At 43.8% G+C, this 15,197-nt stretch overlaps 1 protein-coding gene across 1 annotated transcript in view; it reads left to right on the forward strand.

The window, feature by feature from the left end:
• The first annotated feature begins 1,530 nt into the window (after positions 1–1,530).
• The window catches only part of TXLNB (taxilin beta), a 122,679-nt gene continuing 109,012 nt past the window's right edge, over positions 1,531–15,197 (forward strand). The window contains exon 1 of the mRNA XM_066605488.1: positions 1,531–1,617. The gene's annotated coding sequence lies outside the window, so the exon portion shown is untranslated. The remainder of the gene's footprint in view (positions 1,618–15,197) is intronic.

Below are 15,197 nucleotides of genomic sequence, written 5' to 3' on the forward strand. Positions count from 1 at the left end.
TAAGCCCTTCCCTGCAATTCATCCAGAAAAGTGTTAAAATAAGAAAAATATACATACTCACCTGCTCCCGGCAGCCGGAGTTCCGCGCGGCCGGCCTGCAGTGGGTGTGAAGGGGGTGTGAGTCAGACCTGCCCCCTGATTGGCTCAGCGCTGAGTCTGACTCACACCCACTGCAGGCCGGCCGTGCGGAACTCCGGCTGCCGGGAGCAGGTGAGTATGTATATTTTTTTTATTTTAACACCTTTCTGGATGAATTGCATAGAAGGGCTTATATATTTAAGCCCTTCCCGACAATTCATCCCACACTCGCCCGCAGCGCATTGCTTTCAATGGAGCCGCTGTATTGCCGGCTCCATTGAATGCAATGCGCTGGACAGCTCTGGCCCGTTTCTAATGAAACGTGGCTGGAGCAGATTTTCGGGCGATTTTCGGGCACCGGTCACGCGATTTGCGGATGCGCATCCGTCATGCGATCCGCAAATCGCGCGAAAAAACGCCCGTCTGACTAAGGCCTTAAGCAGTAGGGGAATTTTGACTGAGTTTGCCATCAATTGAACACTAAGCACTTTTTTGGCCAACTAATTTAGGGTTCAATATGAAATCAAAGTACAGGGCCGCCTTTTGCAGGGCAAACACTCCGTATATTAGGGACATATAGGTTAGGGCTGTTTAGGGCAAGCTCAGGGTCACTCCATCAATATATATCATTGTTTCATTATTAGAGATGAGCAAGCACGCTCTGCAAGGTCAGTTATTCGAGTGAGCCTCGCTCAACTGGAGTAACTGCTTTCTCCTCCGAGCGTGCTCGGGGAAGGGGGGCGGCGGGGGTGAGCGGCGGGTGGCTGGGGTAGCGGGGGGGAGAGAGAGAGATCTCTCACTCTCCCCGATGCCCCCCGAGCATGCTCAGAGGAGAAGGCAGTTACTCAAGATGAGCGAGGCTCGCTCGAGTAACTGATCTTACTAAGCGTGCTCGCTTATCTCTATTCATTATCTGTTCTCCCTCTTGGATTCCTTTGGTGCGAGTTGGGGGGGTTTGATTTATGGTTCTGTAAAGCGCTGTGGAATATATTGGCACTATATAAATAAAGAATATTACTAGTAGTATTATTACTGCTGAATTGCTATGATGATCTTTTGAAGAGCAAGGGGTCTATCTGCTACTCTTCTGCTCTGTCTGCTCCTGTTTATATGGTATATGCTTATCAGGGCATATTTTTGTAACCTATGTGCTACCACTTGAATAAAAGGAAAAACAACTCTCTTGTAAACTATTTTCACCATGTAGAAGTGTTAAATCTAAATTATACAAGTATAATTATTATATAATATACAGCGCATGTACTTGTGATAATTTCCAACATGCAATATAATTCAGTAAGGGTTAATGCCTAGGTATTCTCTCTTCATGCTCTTTCTCTCCGCTATCAGCTGCTAAATGGACTCTTCTAAATTTGGCATCTAGTATGCTTCTTACACAGTATCATCTGTTATACCCCCCTCCTCCATAACTTTCCTCTTACTGTCCAGCCCCTAGCTCCAGTTGTCTCTGGGCCTCTCTCTAGTTTACCTCTGGTCTTAACAAGTCCTGTCTTTCTGCTCTTCTTGTATACTCTTCTGGTGAGTCTTTTTTGATCATTTCCAGAATTCAATTTCCAATTTCATATTGTTTTTTTTGTATATAGCTGACATACTTGTTACTATATATGAAATAAAAGATTCTTTCTGAATAATCATGTCATACTCACTAAAGGATATGATATTAGAGGATATAAACATTAGGTGACCAGTGGGGTTGTTGATCCAGGTCTTGGAGTCAGGTAGGAACTCAAACGTTGATCCAGGGATTATTCTGACTGCCATTATGGAGGTGGGAAGTCATTTTTTACCTTCAAATGAGCTAAATTGGCTCGTTGTTTTTTTTCCCTTCCTCTGGACCAACAAGGGGGTTGAAACAGGCTGAAGTAGATGGACATTGTCTCCCTTCAGCCTAACATACTATGTTGCCATGACAGTTACAACCAGTAATTCATTTATTAAATCAGTAAAATAAGGATATAGCTATCTAGATTTTACTATCTACTATTTGAAACAACAGTTTTATATACATTGCTTTATAGATGATGCCAATGTAAAAATGAATATTCAAGGTTATGTGTCTAAGGACAGTTTCAAGTCACTATAATACTGGCACACCTTATTGTTCATATTATGGCTGCAACACTCAAATTTCCATTTTCATTGCTGATTTGCTGCAGATTTTGGTACAGATCTGTAATAGATTTCACTCCTTCCATTTGACATCAATTAAAAGGATAAGATCTGCTGCAGATCTGCACCGATATCTATGCAGTGTACTCACAGACCAAGATAGGCTGATTTCCTGCCTGTTTCTGCCTATTGGCACTTTTTATGTGCTTATAGGCTTAGACAGATGGGAGCCCTGGTATGCGACTGTGAAAATCACGGCCGCAAAATGTGATAGATGGTTTCGTTTCCACTAGCGGGATTACGCATGATATTACTGTATGCAAGAAAAGATAGAACTTATCCTAGGTTAATTGCACGTGGTTAATACTATGTGCGAGAAAGACAGGGCAGGACATATCTGTCCACTTATTTTTTTCAAATTCACGCGCAGAAGCGCAACGTTTGAATAGTCAAGAGGAAAAAAAATGGTTTATGCGCTAATATTCTCCATTACGGTGATTGCATTAGCACATGACCCATGTGTTTTTGCCCTAAATATGCAGCATATTTACGCACCTTAAAAAAAAAAACACAAAATCGCATTGCTTTAGTGCGTGAATACGCAGGTTTACTGCCTTTTTAATGCAAGGCCTTTGATTTCAATGGGCTATTTCAGTGCGTAATATGTACAAAGATAAGACTTGCTTTTTTTCACATGACCAAAAGTGAAGCTGTGAACATACCTATTGAAATCAATGGGCTCTATTCACTATGTAATATATTTCATATGTACGCTCTTCTGAAAAAGCCCTTAGGCCAGTTTTACATGAGCATTTTATGAGCCCGCGATATGGATAAGGGCTTAAACAGATGGGTGCACTCCGCTCTAGAGTGCACGAGTTTGAAAAAAAAGCGAGATGATAGGTCCTGCTCTATCTTTCTCATATGTAGAAAAACTTGCCTGCATGCAAGCAAAATCATGCCTTTTGAAAGGAGCCTAACTTGCACTTATTTAGTAGCAGCCATACAAAGAACTAGTCCTGCATATTTATGAGCTGCAGGCTAGCCACACCCACCTTGCCCTATAGCCAATGATTGGCAGGTCTCTCTATATACCCAATCATTGGCTGGAGGGCGGGGTGGGTGTTGCTAGCTGCAGCTCATCAATATCCAGGACTGCATTAAAGGGGTTGTCTCGAGGAAGCAGTGAATTTTTTTTTTTGCCCAGTCCCCCTAATTAAGCATACATTACTAAGCCCCCCTGTAAATGACTTTTCTAGCTGGTTTGTACTTACAGTTCCAGCGTTTCAGCAACTTATAAAAATTTTCCCAAGATGGCCGCCGGCTTTTTTCCCGTCGCTTGCTGTAGCCCGACGTGCGCGCTCCCGAGACGCTACCAGCTGTGTCTCCCTGACAACCAGACGCCCCGCAGCCGCCGACCGGACCCCTGGATTGAACGCGGCCGACCACGGCACACAGTCACCCACCGCCAGGCAGCAGGCAACCGGCGCAGCCCCCCCCCCCCCCCCCCGACACAGCGACAGCCCCCCCATCACAGCGGCAGCCCCCCCGACACAGCAACAGCCCCCCCATCACAGCTACAGCCCCCCCATCACAGCGGCAGCCCCCCCGGCACAGCGACAGCCCCCCCATCACAGCGGCAGCCCCCCCCATCACAGCGACAGCCCCCCCATCACAGCGATAGCCCCCCCGGCACAGCGACAGCCCCCCCATCACAGCGGCAGCCCCCCCCATCACAGCGACAGCCCCCCCATCACAGCGGCAGCCCCCCCGGCACAGCGACAGCCCCCCCGGCGCAGCCCCCCCCCCCCCCGGCACAGCAGCAGCCCACCCGGCCCATCACTTACCTGGGCGGCAGGGCGGCAGGACGGTAGGACGGCGGGACAGCTGGGCGGCTTCTCGGGACAGCTGAGCGGCTCTGCACCTTCCTCTAACAGAGGATGGTACAGAATGGCCGCTCCAGCGCGCTCCCGAGCAGTGACAGCTCGTCTGCGCATGCGCAGAAGAGCTGTAGCGGGGAGCACACTGAAGCGGCTCGTGCTGAAAGGAGAAGACCGGACTGCGCAAGCGCGTCTAAAAAAGCAAGCTGCCAGCGAATTTAGACGGCACCATGGAGACGAGGACGCTAGCAATGGAGCAGGTAAGTGAATAACTTCTGTATGGCTCATATTTAATGCACGATGTATATTACAAAGTGCATTAATATGGCCATACAGAAGTGTATAACCCCACTTGATTTCGCGAGACAACCCCTTTAAGTAGTCCACTATGCATTTGCTTCTACTGATAAAAGGCAAGTTTCTCCCAAACTACTGCACAGATGTATACCGCAGACATATCACTGTAATCAGTGCTACAGGCACTGCCTTGTGCTGCCCTTGGAGGGGGTGCAAAGAGATTGTGACAGTCTTTTTAAGTATTGCCTAAAATAACTTCAGCGTGAACAACAGGTGTCATGTGGCTAAAAGGCTGTAGAGGATAGAACACAGGAATACACTCGCTAACATTAGCCGAGCTTACAATTGCTCAAGACTGACTGGGAAAACTGTTTATGATGTAGTGTCTGATATTTGAATATGTAAAAATTACACTTGTCAGGTCCTAATTAGAGCTTTTTACCGATTCAGCGAATAAAATATTATAGTCTGCAGTGATAGTTATGATTACATTCATATGAATACACCATTTCTTTTCTTCTATGCAAAGCATATTGACAAAATGAATGGCTTGTTGTTTCAACTAAAGTTTAGTTAATAGGGATGAGCGAGTATACTCGCTAAAGCACTACTCGCTCGAGTAATGTGCTTTAGACGAGTATCTCCCTGCTCGTCTCTGAAGATTCGGGAGCCGCCGCAGCTGACAGGTGAGTTGCGGCGGGCGGGAGAGAGGGAGAGAGAGATCTCCCCTCCGCTCCTCCCGCTCTCCCCCGCAGCTTCCCGCCCCGCTGCGGCCCCCGAATCTTCAGGGACGAGCAGGGAGATACTCGTCTAAAGCACATTACTCGAACAAGTAGTGCCTTAGCGAGTATACTCGCTCATCCCTATTAGTTAACCCTTTAGTGACCACCCATACGTGTTTTCAACTCCTGGGTGTCTGGGCTTTATTCTATAGGGCCGTGAAAACACGTCGCCCATGTAGAATAAAGCTGCACGGTCAGGATGTATGATAGCACCCTGCAGTTGGCTAATGGAGGTGGCAGATAGTTTGGGTCTGTCACCGATGGCCGCTGTGTGCAGTCCCTGGTCACATGATTGCTGTTATTTAATGGATAACGGAGATCATGTAAAAAAAAGTTTAAAAACTTAAAGGGGTTGTCCCGCGGCAGCAAGTGGGTCTATACACTTCTGTATGGCCATATTAATGCACTTTGTAATGTACATTGTGCATTAATTATGAGCCATACAGAAGTTATCAAAAGTTTTTCACTTACCTGCTCCGCTGCTGGCGTCCTCGTCTCCATGGTTGCCGTCTAATTTTCGCCGTCTAAAATGGTCGAATGGCCAAATTAGACGCGCTTGCGCAGTCCGGGTCTTCTGCTTTTCTGAATGGGGCTCCGTGTAGCTCCGCCCCGTCACGTGCCGATTCCAGCCAATCAGGAGGCTGGAATCGGCAATGGACCGCACAGAAGAGCTGCGGTCCACGGAGGAAGAAGATCCCGGCGGCCATCTTCACCGGTAAGTATAGAAGTCACCGGAGCGCGGGGATTCAGGTAAGCGCTGAGCGGTTTTTATTTTAAGTCCCTGCATCGGGGTTGTCTCGCGCCGAACGGGGGGGGTGGGGTTGAAAAAAAAAAAAACCCGTTTCGGCGCGGGACAACCCCTTTAAAGTTACATCTTCGTTCACGGACCTTTCCCTGGCTTATGGCAAAATTGTGGGCGCATGTGCAGAAGCCGGGGAAGGGGGCCCTGGAAATTTTAAATCTCCCTGCTCCTGGCTACCAGAGGCAGCTGAGAGCCTGAAGCAGTTCCCGGAAAGCCCGGTAAGCAATGGTGTAAAAATGTAGCAATCTACCTTATTCAGATTACTACCTGTAATACCTATGTAATTTACAAAACGTCCCCAGGAATGCTCACTTTTCTGCAGTTCGAAGAGCATCTTGTTGAGCGCTTTTTGTTTCAGATCATCGCACCTCAGCAAGCTTACGAGTCTGAAGAGATGCATAGTCTCACAGAGCGCCACTTTTTACACCCCATCCCAGCCACTAAGGTCAAGAAATACCCCCCAAAAAGTGTCAGGTTTGCAGCAAAGCATGAGAGGAGGAGGAGGGATACCCATTTTTTGCCTCAAATGCCCATCCCAACCAGACCTGTGTAATTATCCCTGTTTTTAGACATACCACACAGTTTTACATAATTACTTTTATCTAAAATTTAGGGAATGCCAGAAATGGAGGGTGGGGTTCTTTTTAGGGATCAATTTTTTTTTTTTCCGCACAAGTGTACAGTGGAGCCTGAAATTTATTCAGTTGTGCCCTGAAAGCCAATGTGTGTACCCTCCATTATTGACCTAGCCTTATGGTCCACACAGTATGGATAGATACTATCCATACTATGTGGACCCTGCATAAGGCGGTTTTCCAGGCAGCACCGACCAGGAACTGTACTTGTAATTGCAGGCTAGAGTCCCATTGATTTCAATGGGAGCTGTGCTTGCAATTATGAGCATCGGCCACTACATAGAGATCAGAGGAACGCTTCCACTCCGACCCCAGCATATTCCAGCAGCATTGCCTGAAAAACCCATTTAATAGTAGCTGAGTGTATCCCGCAGTACCCAAGTTGGAAATCCCTCATGTAGAGTTTTACTGGTGTTTGTGCTCTAAACTCTGATCTCCTGATAGTTTGATTGCTTGTTTCTGTTTATCTATATACCTGTATCATCTGTTCCTGCCTATTTTCATTCTCTACCTAACCAGATTTACCTGTTTGTCCTGTATTCCTGATCGATCCTTATTCCTAGTTTTGACCTTTAATTGCCTGATTACCATTTTGCCTGCCATCTTAGCTCCCATAGTCCTCCTGGCATGTGACCTGATCCGTCCTTGACTCTGTTTGTGAATACCCTTGGATTTGATTTACACTTTAACTTGCTGGTATCCACCTTGGTTTGTTTGACTCCAAATAGCAGTTATTCTGAATAAGCAACTTGTAAGCAGCAAAGTTTATATCCCTCAAAAAGGGTTTAAAAGCTGAAAATCTGCAGTTCCGGGGAACTGATATCTGCAGTAGCCAGAAAGTCCTGTTGTGGACATGCATTTGCTTCCTTGACCGAAACAGTACAATAAGGTTTCATTCACACGAGCATATATTGGACGCGTTTTCACACCTGGCCAATATACGCTGCCCATCTTATGCATTGGTTTACAATGTATCAGTTCAGATGGGCGTCGTCCAGTAGCGTAAAAGTGTCCAGTCAGCCAAGATAGTGAATAAGAACGCATTTCGGCCGGGCGCTTTTACGTCGGCCAGGAAAGATAGTTCAGGGACTATCTTCCTGGCCAGAATATGGTGGCGGCTCCCATAGACTCCTATAGGAGCCTATGGTAGCTGCCAGAGAAGGGAGGTGGGAGGGAGTTTAACAGCGTGTCTGCTAAACTCTCTCCCCCTTCTCTCTGCCCCTTGCCGGCTGTTTGCAATGAAAAGGGGTGGGACGGGGCGGGAGCTAGTTGCTAAGCTCCCACCCTATCCCGCCCCCTGGCAGCTTATAAGGGTCGGGAGCTTAGCACACTAGTTCCTTCCCCGTCCCGCCCCCTTCCCTTGATGAGAGCCGGCAAGGGGGCGGAAAGGGGGAGGCAGTTTATCAGAGATAAACTGTTTCCCCCCCTGCCCGATGGCAATCCGGGCTCAGCGTATATGTTCTGACCCGAGCCGTCAGAATGGGTGCACAAATAGCAGATTTGTGCTCCCGTTCATGCGATTTTCAGTCGCTCTGTGACTGTGACACAAATAGCTATGTTCGTGTAAAAGAACCCTAACAGTGACAAATGTGTAAATGAGACTAAATTTCAAATTAATTGTATAAGCCGAGTTGTACACACAATTTTCTAGGTAGAGTTTTCTCTATCCTTTAGTTTAATACACTGAAGTTTTCCAGGCCTTTTATTAATGCATTGTGTAGAATGGAAGTATGAAAATCCCACACTCTCCTAGGAATATAAGGCTTGCAGTTTTATTTCATCACAGTTTATCACAGCTCAGTAAAAACAGGATATCCTTGCATTTTTAATGCAAGCATATTACAGAAATGATGAAACTAACACAAGCTAGTAAATGAGCAGAAGTTTGTGCCCCTTTAACGGTCATCATTGTTGCTGGAGAGTTGCATCTATTTCCTGGTCACCAGGCCAGTCTATTTCTCCTAGCACTCAGCTTTCCATAGGGCATACATTCTGCTACAGAACGATGAGCTGATTCTTTGGCATTTTGTTTGCATAATATTCTACCTGCTGCATATAGATGCCATTAATTTCCATTGTAATCTATATTTTAATGCTGCTTTGTGTTGCTTTGAGCAGTGTGGGGACCTGCAGATTTAAGTAGTGGTATCCAGATATTAACCATCCGAATATATCACTGAACATTGCGTGAATTTGACCTAAGTCATCATCTGCTAAAAGGTTTTGTAACTTTCCAACATACTCTATGTTTCAATTACTCTCCATTTTGAAGATTTGTTTGCTATGGGAACATTTTTGTTACCATCCAGAGGCTGAAAAGCTGTACTGTCATACTTTTGACAGCTGAGGATTTGCTACAATGTATCCAAGTCCGGCAATTCTATTTGGGTTAAACTACCTTAGAATGATACATTGTAATAATATACCAAGACAGGAAAGAGATTTGTGTTGCTGATATATTTAGCATAGATGTTACACTATTGTAGCAAATGATCAGTGATAATTCTGTACATTTGCATTAGTAGCAGGCAGCAATCTTGAAAATGGTCAAGAATTTTAGAAAATATTCTACATACATCTAAATGTATTGCAAAAGATAAATATAATATACCTGTATCATTGTAGCTGGCTGGCTTTAGATTACACATAGAAAAGCCTTTATAGACTCAGCTATAAATATCTTCCTTTAGCAGATTTGATTCCTAACCACATGGAAAAAAACAACCTCTCCCTTGTTCACTTACAGTCAACACGAAGAGGCAAGCAAGTGCTCACATAATGATGTATTCCGCCTAATTAAATATCTGACGGCTCAAAATCAAAGTCATAGGTAAACATATAATATAGTAAACTAGGTAACAACATACTGTATATTGTGATGGTGTAAGTGCAGAGTTTACTCTATCTAATAAGTGTTTACAAGATGTAAACTAAATAAAATAAAAACATAATTAAAACAAGCAAATTAAAATTCATGGCTGAGAAAACCAGCATTTCAGCTTTGATTATTTAATCTCCAATAAATTACATGCAACTTTCTCTAAATTGTTTCTCTTCCCTACTGTTTTGTCACATGGTAAAAAATCACACCAAAATAGAAATCCCTCCACCTATACTAAATCTAAGTGCACAAAAACTCCATTAAACACCTAATATCAATGAAGTGTTGGATTTCACATGTAATATATAATATAAGTCTATTAAGCCAATAAATTCATATGGTTAAAATAAATTAATGCATACAATAACTTGCAATCCATAAGGTAAGCTACTCCAAATAAATTTACAAGTAAGGTAATATTAAATTAATCTGTATACCCAATAAATAATGCAAAGTGCATATAACCAAAAACATAATCAATAGTACTCCATACCAAAAAGCAGTACAAGTATTATCCACTAAGCAAGCAATACGTAAATGATTAGCAAAGTGCATGTAAATGTAGATAAAGAAAAAGAACAGGCTTCATATGGGGTGGTGGGTGAAGCTCAAGGCTTATACACACAAGCTTATTTCGGCTGCGTTTTTACAGTCGGCCGATAGACACAAACATCTTATGCATTGGATTCCAATGCATCAGTTCAAATGGACCAATTTTCAGAGGCGTAAAAACAGTCGTCCATAAAAGATACGCTGAGCATTTTGGTCGGCCATTTTTTTATGCCAGCTGGAAAATATAGTTCTGGAACTGTCTTCCGGACGGAATACGGCAGCCGGTCCCATAGACTTCTATGGGAGCTTATGGGAGTTGCTGAAATAGGGAGGTGGGAGGGAGTTTAACAGAGGCTCTGCTAAACTCCCTCCCCATCACCGCCCCTTGCTGGCTGTTGGCAAAGGGAGGGGGCGGGACAGGGCAGGAGATTAGCACACTGCCCCCTCCCTTTGCTGATAGCCAGCAAGGGGCGGAGAGGGATGGGAAGGGGGAGGGAGTTTAGCAGATCTAAACTCTCTACCCTGCCCGACGGTATCCTGGGCTCGGCGTATACTCACATGATCCAGCAACCAGGAGGAACTTGATACAATTAAGGGTTCAATCTGATGGGCATGATTTAGTCCCATTATGTGGCCGTGAAAATGACTGCCGCATAATTGGACAAAACAAAACCATTAATTTCAATGGCTTCATTTTCACTAGTGGGAGTTTCACCCATTAATAGTATGGGCAAGAAAGATAGGGCAGGACCTATCCTCCCACTTTATTTTTCAAACTTGCACAGAATAGCATTGAGTATAATTGTGCATACGCCTATGTGAAGAAGCCCTAAGACAAATACAAAAACCTTTGAAATGTTAGACGCCCTGTCAATCTTCCCATATAAAATAAACTATAGCGTGTCAATGCAGATGCGATTGTCATAGTGGCTGGCACACACGCATGTGTGCGGGAGTTCCCAGCATTAACTTAATGTAGGGCAAAGCCTATATACAATCGTGCAGGGCAGCTGATAGCAGATATAAAACTGAAGAAAAATAGAATTAGCGCAAGAGCATAGACAAAAGGACTAAAGAAAAAGACTGATAAGCATAGACCAATAAATAACTAGAAAATTTAATTATGTAATAAGCATAATAACGAAAAAAATGATAATCTTTATTTGTATAGGGCCAACTTATTCCGCAGCACTTAAATACATAAATAAGTAAACAGCTGCCATATACTTTCCCCCCCACCACTTGAGTTTTACATTTAGGGGATGATAAAGGAGATACTACAACTGTGAACAACATCAACTCCCTTGCATCAAAGAATAATGGATGCAGTTACAACAATTGATGCCGGATAAATGAATTGTTGCTGAGTGCCAGAATGAAGAGGACACGTTGAGAATTTGTTGATGTCAACTATTTGCTCTTCCTGCACTTAAAGCATGCAATTACAAATAAAAAGTATTTAAAGTAGTTTTCATTAGCAATGCAGTAAAGCCTGCTTCACCATTTGCCTATCACACTCTTGTATTTATAAATACATTTCATTTTGAAGACTTAAAACCTGCATTTTTGGGTATTTTCTTAAAAATAAAACAGCAGTTGAGATGTGTAGCAGAAGGAATAATGTACTCCGTACTATAAATGATTGACATTAGAGATCTGTTGCCTGTATAAATGCACATACCTGCAGCCTTGCAGTAGGAGGTATGTTATACCATACGCATATACTGTACACAATATTATATGATTGCAGTACATAACCATATATCATATTTAGCAGTAATACAGTGAAGAAAGGACCTTTATCTCATGGATATCTCAAATACAGCTAGATACTACAAAGGTCTCATTCACCTTTTTGTGTTGTGTTGGAAATAGACACCCCTATGTAGAGCTTAGGGCAGCTGTTGTAGTCTCCCATGATGCTGGTTTCCCAAATTGGAAGTGCAGTCACAATGTGTTCTAAATATATACATGTAAAAGAAGAAGAATCTTGGATCTCTTGGTCACTTGAGTTTGAAAGAATTAGAGAACTTTTCGAGTACATGCACACGGGACTAAAATGCTGCGGATCTTCTGTGCGGATTTGCTCACATAGAAATCCGCAGCAGAATAATAAATCTTTAATAAATCTCAGTCTCATATGCAGAAAATTTCCACATGGATAGTGACCTGCAAGGCAGATTTTTACATCCATAGCATGTCAATTTCTGCTGTAGTTTTCAGCCTTTTCATTTGTAGAGGAGGGAGAAAGGCCCCCTGCTTCGCGATTACTGGTGGACTAATATAGCAGTGAGGGATTCTCTAGAATTCCGTAAATGAGGTTGTGCTTTCACATTAAGACTCATTTCCTGTCTCTCTGCTGCATTTTTAGAAGAAACTGAAATAAAATTGAAAAAATTGATGTTTTTTCCCCCATTAACTGTTCCAGTCCTGAGCACCGCGCTAGCTGCGGTACAATGCTCCCATTAATTTCAATGGGGGCTTGCAGATGTGCGCTCAAATGCGGTATTTCTAACGTTGTGATTTTTGAGCTCGGTCCATTTTATTTTCATGCGTTTTAATGTACCTCTTCACCCATCACAATGATGGTGTGTATTAAAAAGCACTGTCAAACACTAACATGTTTTCCAAAACGTTGGTCAAAATGGCAGTAAAAATGCCACGATTTTTAGCTGGATTTTCTGAATGCATGTGTGAGTTGTATTTTTCAATAGTACTACTTAGGGCCCATTTACACAACCGTAGGCGTTTTACATGCACCTGCCGGTGTCGTAAAAATGCCTGAACGGCAAAGGGCCCAGGGCATATACGCCGAAGCCGCACTGCCATGGGGCCTGGGGAGGCATTCCACCTTCCCTCACCCTCACCAGCTCACCTTCTCTCTCCTCCCCTCCGGTCGTTTGCAATGGGAGGGGGCGGGACAGGGGCAGAGCTAGGCTCCCTCCACCCTCCCCTTGATCGCAGCAAGCGATGGGAGGGGGCAGAGCTCAGCTCCACCCCGCCCCACTCCCTCCCATTGCAGACAGCGGCAATGGCAACCCTATTTCATTATAGGGGATATCTGGGTCTAATTCTCATGCTGCCCATGCCCACTGGTATCCCATATTGGTGCCTTCACAGACATAACATGAGATTACATTCATGGTGTCAGTTATGGACTCAGCTAGTTCAAGTAGGGGAGATAGGGATAAAAAGAATGAAAAACATTATGGGAGTTACTTTTATGGCTAACAGTCATGATTTTGAGGAAGTAAGGGTGGCTCAGACCTTAGGAGGCAGTGATCATGCTATCCTTGAATTTTGGATAAAAATGAGGAGGAAGACCTGAGAAAACTCAGACCTCAAGGTTGGATTTCAGAAAGGCAGATTTTAATGAACTCAGAAAGAGGGTAGGAAGAATCCAATGGTTGGATGTTCTTAAGGACAGAAATGTCCAAGAAGGTTGGGAAATATTGCGAAATGAGATTCTGAAATCGTTAACAATCCCTAAAAGAAGCAAGAACGGGAAGCATTTAAAGAAACCAGGATGGATGAACACAGAACTTGCACACAGGTTAAAAATGAAGAAAAATATGTTTATCAAATGGAAAGAGGGAGGAATATCTAAAGAAGAATTTAATGCAGTCTGCAGAAACTGTAGGACAAGTGTCAGGTAAGCTAAAGCTAATAATGAATTGAGACTTGCAACAGAGGCCAAAACAATAAAAAGGATTTGGGGGGTATGTCAAAAGTAAAAGAAAAGTCAAAGAAGCTATTGGATGCTTACAAGATGAAAATGGTGAATTGTTTAATAACGATGTTGAAAAGGCAGAACTTTTAAATTCCTATTTTGTATCTGTTTTCTCTCAGAAAGTAGATGGAACATTAACTGATCTTCCCTGTGCTATTGGGGGAATAATAAATGCAGGCTGTCTATAAGTAGAGAGATGGTGAGGGAACACTTAGCTAACGTAAATAAATACAAGTCTCAAGGTCCAGATGAATTACATCCTAAGATACTAAAGGCCTCCACTATGTTTAACTAGAGGAAACGCATTAAAGGGGTTGTCTCGCGAAAGCAAGTGGGGTTAAGCACTTCTGTATGGCCATATTAATGCACTTTGTAATATACATCGTGCATTAAATATGAGCCGAACAGAAGTTATTCACTTACCTGCTCCGTTGCTGCCGTCCCCGTTGCCATGGCTCCGTCTAACTTCGGTGTCTTCTTGCTTTTTTAGACGCGCTTGCGCAGATCTATCTTCTCCATTCGGCTCGTCTCGGCATCACCGGCATTTTGGCTCCGCCCCCTTGTACGCGTCATCGCGAAGCTCCGCCCCCGTCACTTGTGCCGATTCCAGCCAATCAGAGGCTGGAATCGGCACATGTGACGGGGGCGGAGCTTCGCGATGACGCGTACAAGGGGGCGGAGCCAAAATGCCGGTGATGCCGAGACGAGCCGAATGGAGAAGATAGATCTGCGCAAGCGCGTCTAAAAAAGCAAGAAGACACCGAAGTTAGACGGAGCCATGGCAACGGGGACGCCAGCAACGGAGCAGGTAAGTGAATAACTTCTGTATGGCTCATATTTAATGCACGATGTATATTACAAAGTGCATTAATATGGCCATACAGAAGTGCTTAACCCCACTTGCTTTCGCGAGACAACCCCTTTAAGCATTTCATAGGTGACGGACATGTGAGTAGTTTGGATTTGGGACTTCCTTTTTAGAACGGTCACCCCACAGTCAGGCAGGGTGCTTGTAGTGTAGAGTTTAGAGAAGAGTTGTTACTGTCTATTAAAACTTCTGGGCACACCTCTTCCAATGAAGATGTAGGAAGAATATATTATTAATGTTATTTAATGCCCCTGCCATTAGTATTCTTGTCATCAAACCATGAGTAATTGGTGGTTTTCTTTCCTTTTTTTGTATCTGTGGTATCGTCGCATTTGCTGTGCCTATGCATTTTATATACATTTGTCACATGCATCATTTATTTCGATATGTATGTGTATAATGTTTGCTTAATGGTATTTTAGTAAATATCAATAAAATTAGCGTTTAAGGGAATACATATATGCAGTCAATTTTCATGTACTATTGATGACCCATCCTCAGGAAAGGTCAACAATAGTTGATCGGCTGGGGTCCACCGCTCGGGAACCTGGACAATCACCTG

The sequence above is a fragment of the Eleutherodactylus coqui genome, chromosome 1 (genome assembly GCF_035609145.1).
Source record: "Eleutherodactylus coqui strain aEleCoq1 chromosome 1, aEleCoq1.hap1, whole genome shotgun sequence".
Lineage (NCBI taxonomy): Eukaryota > Metazoa > Chordata > Amphibia > Anura > Eleutherodactylidae > Eleutherodactylus > Eleutherodactylus coqui.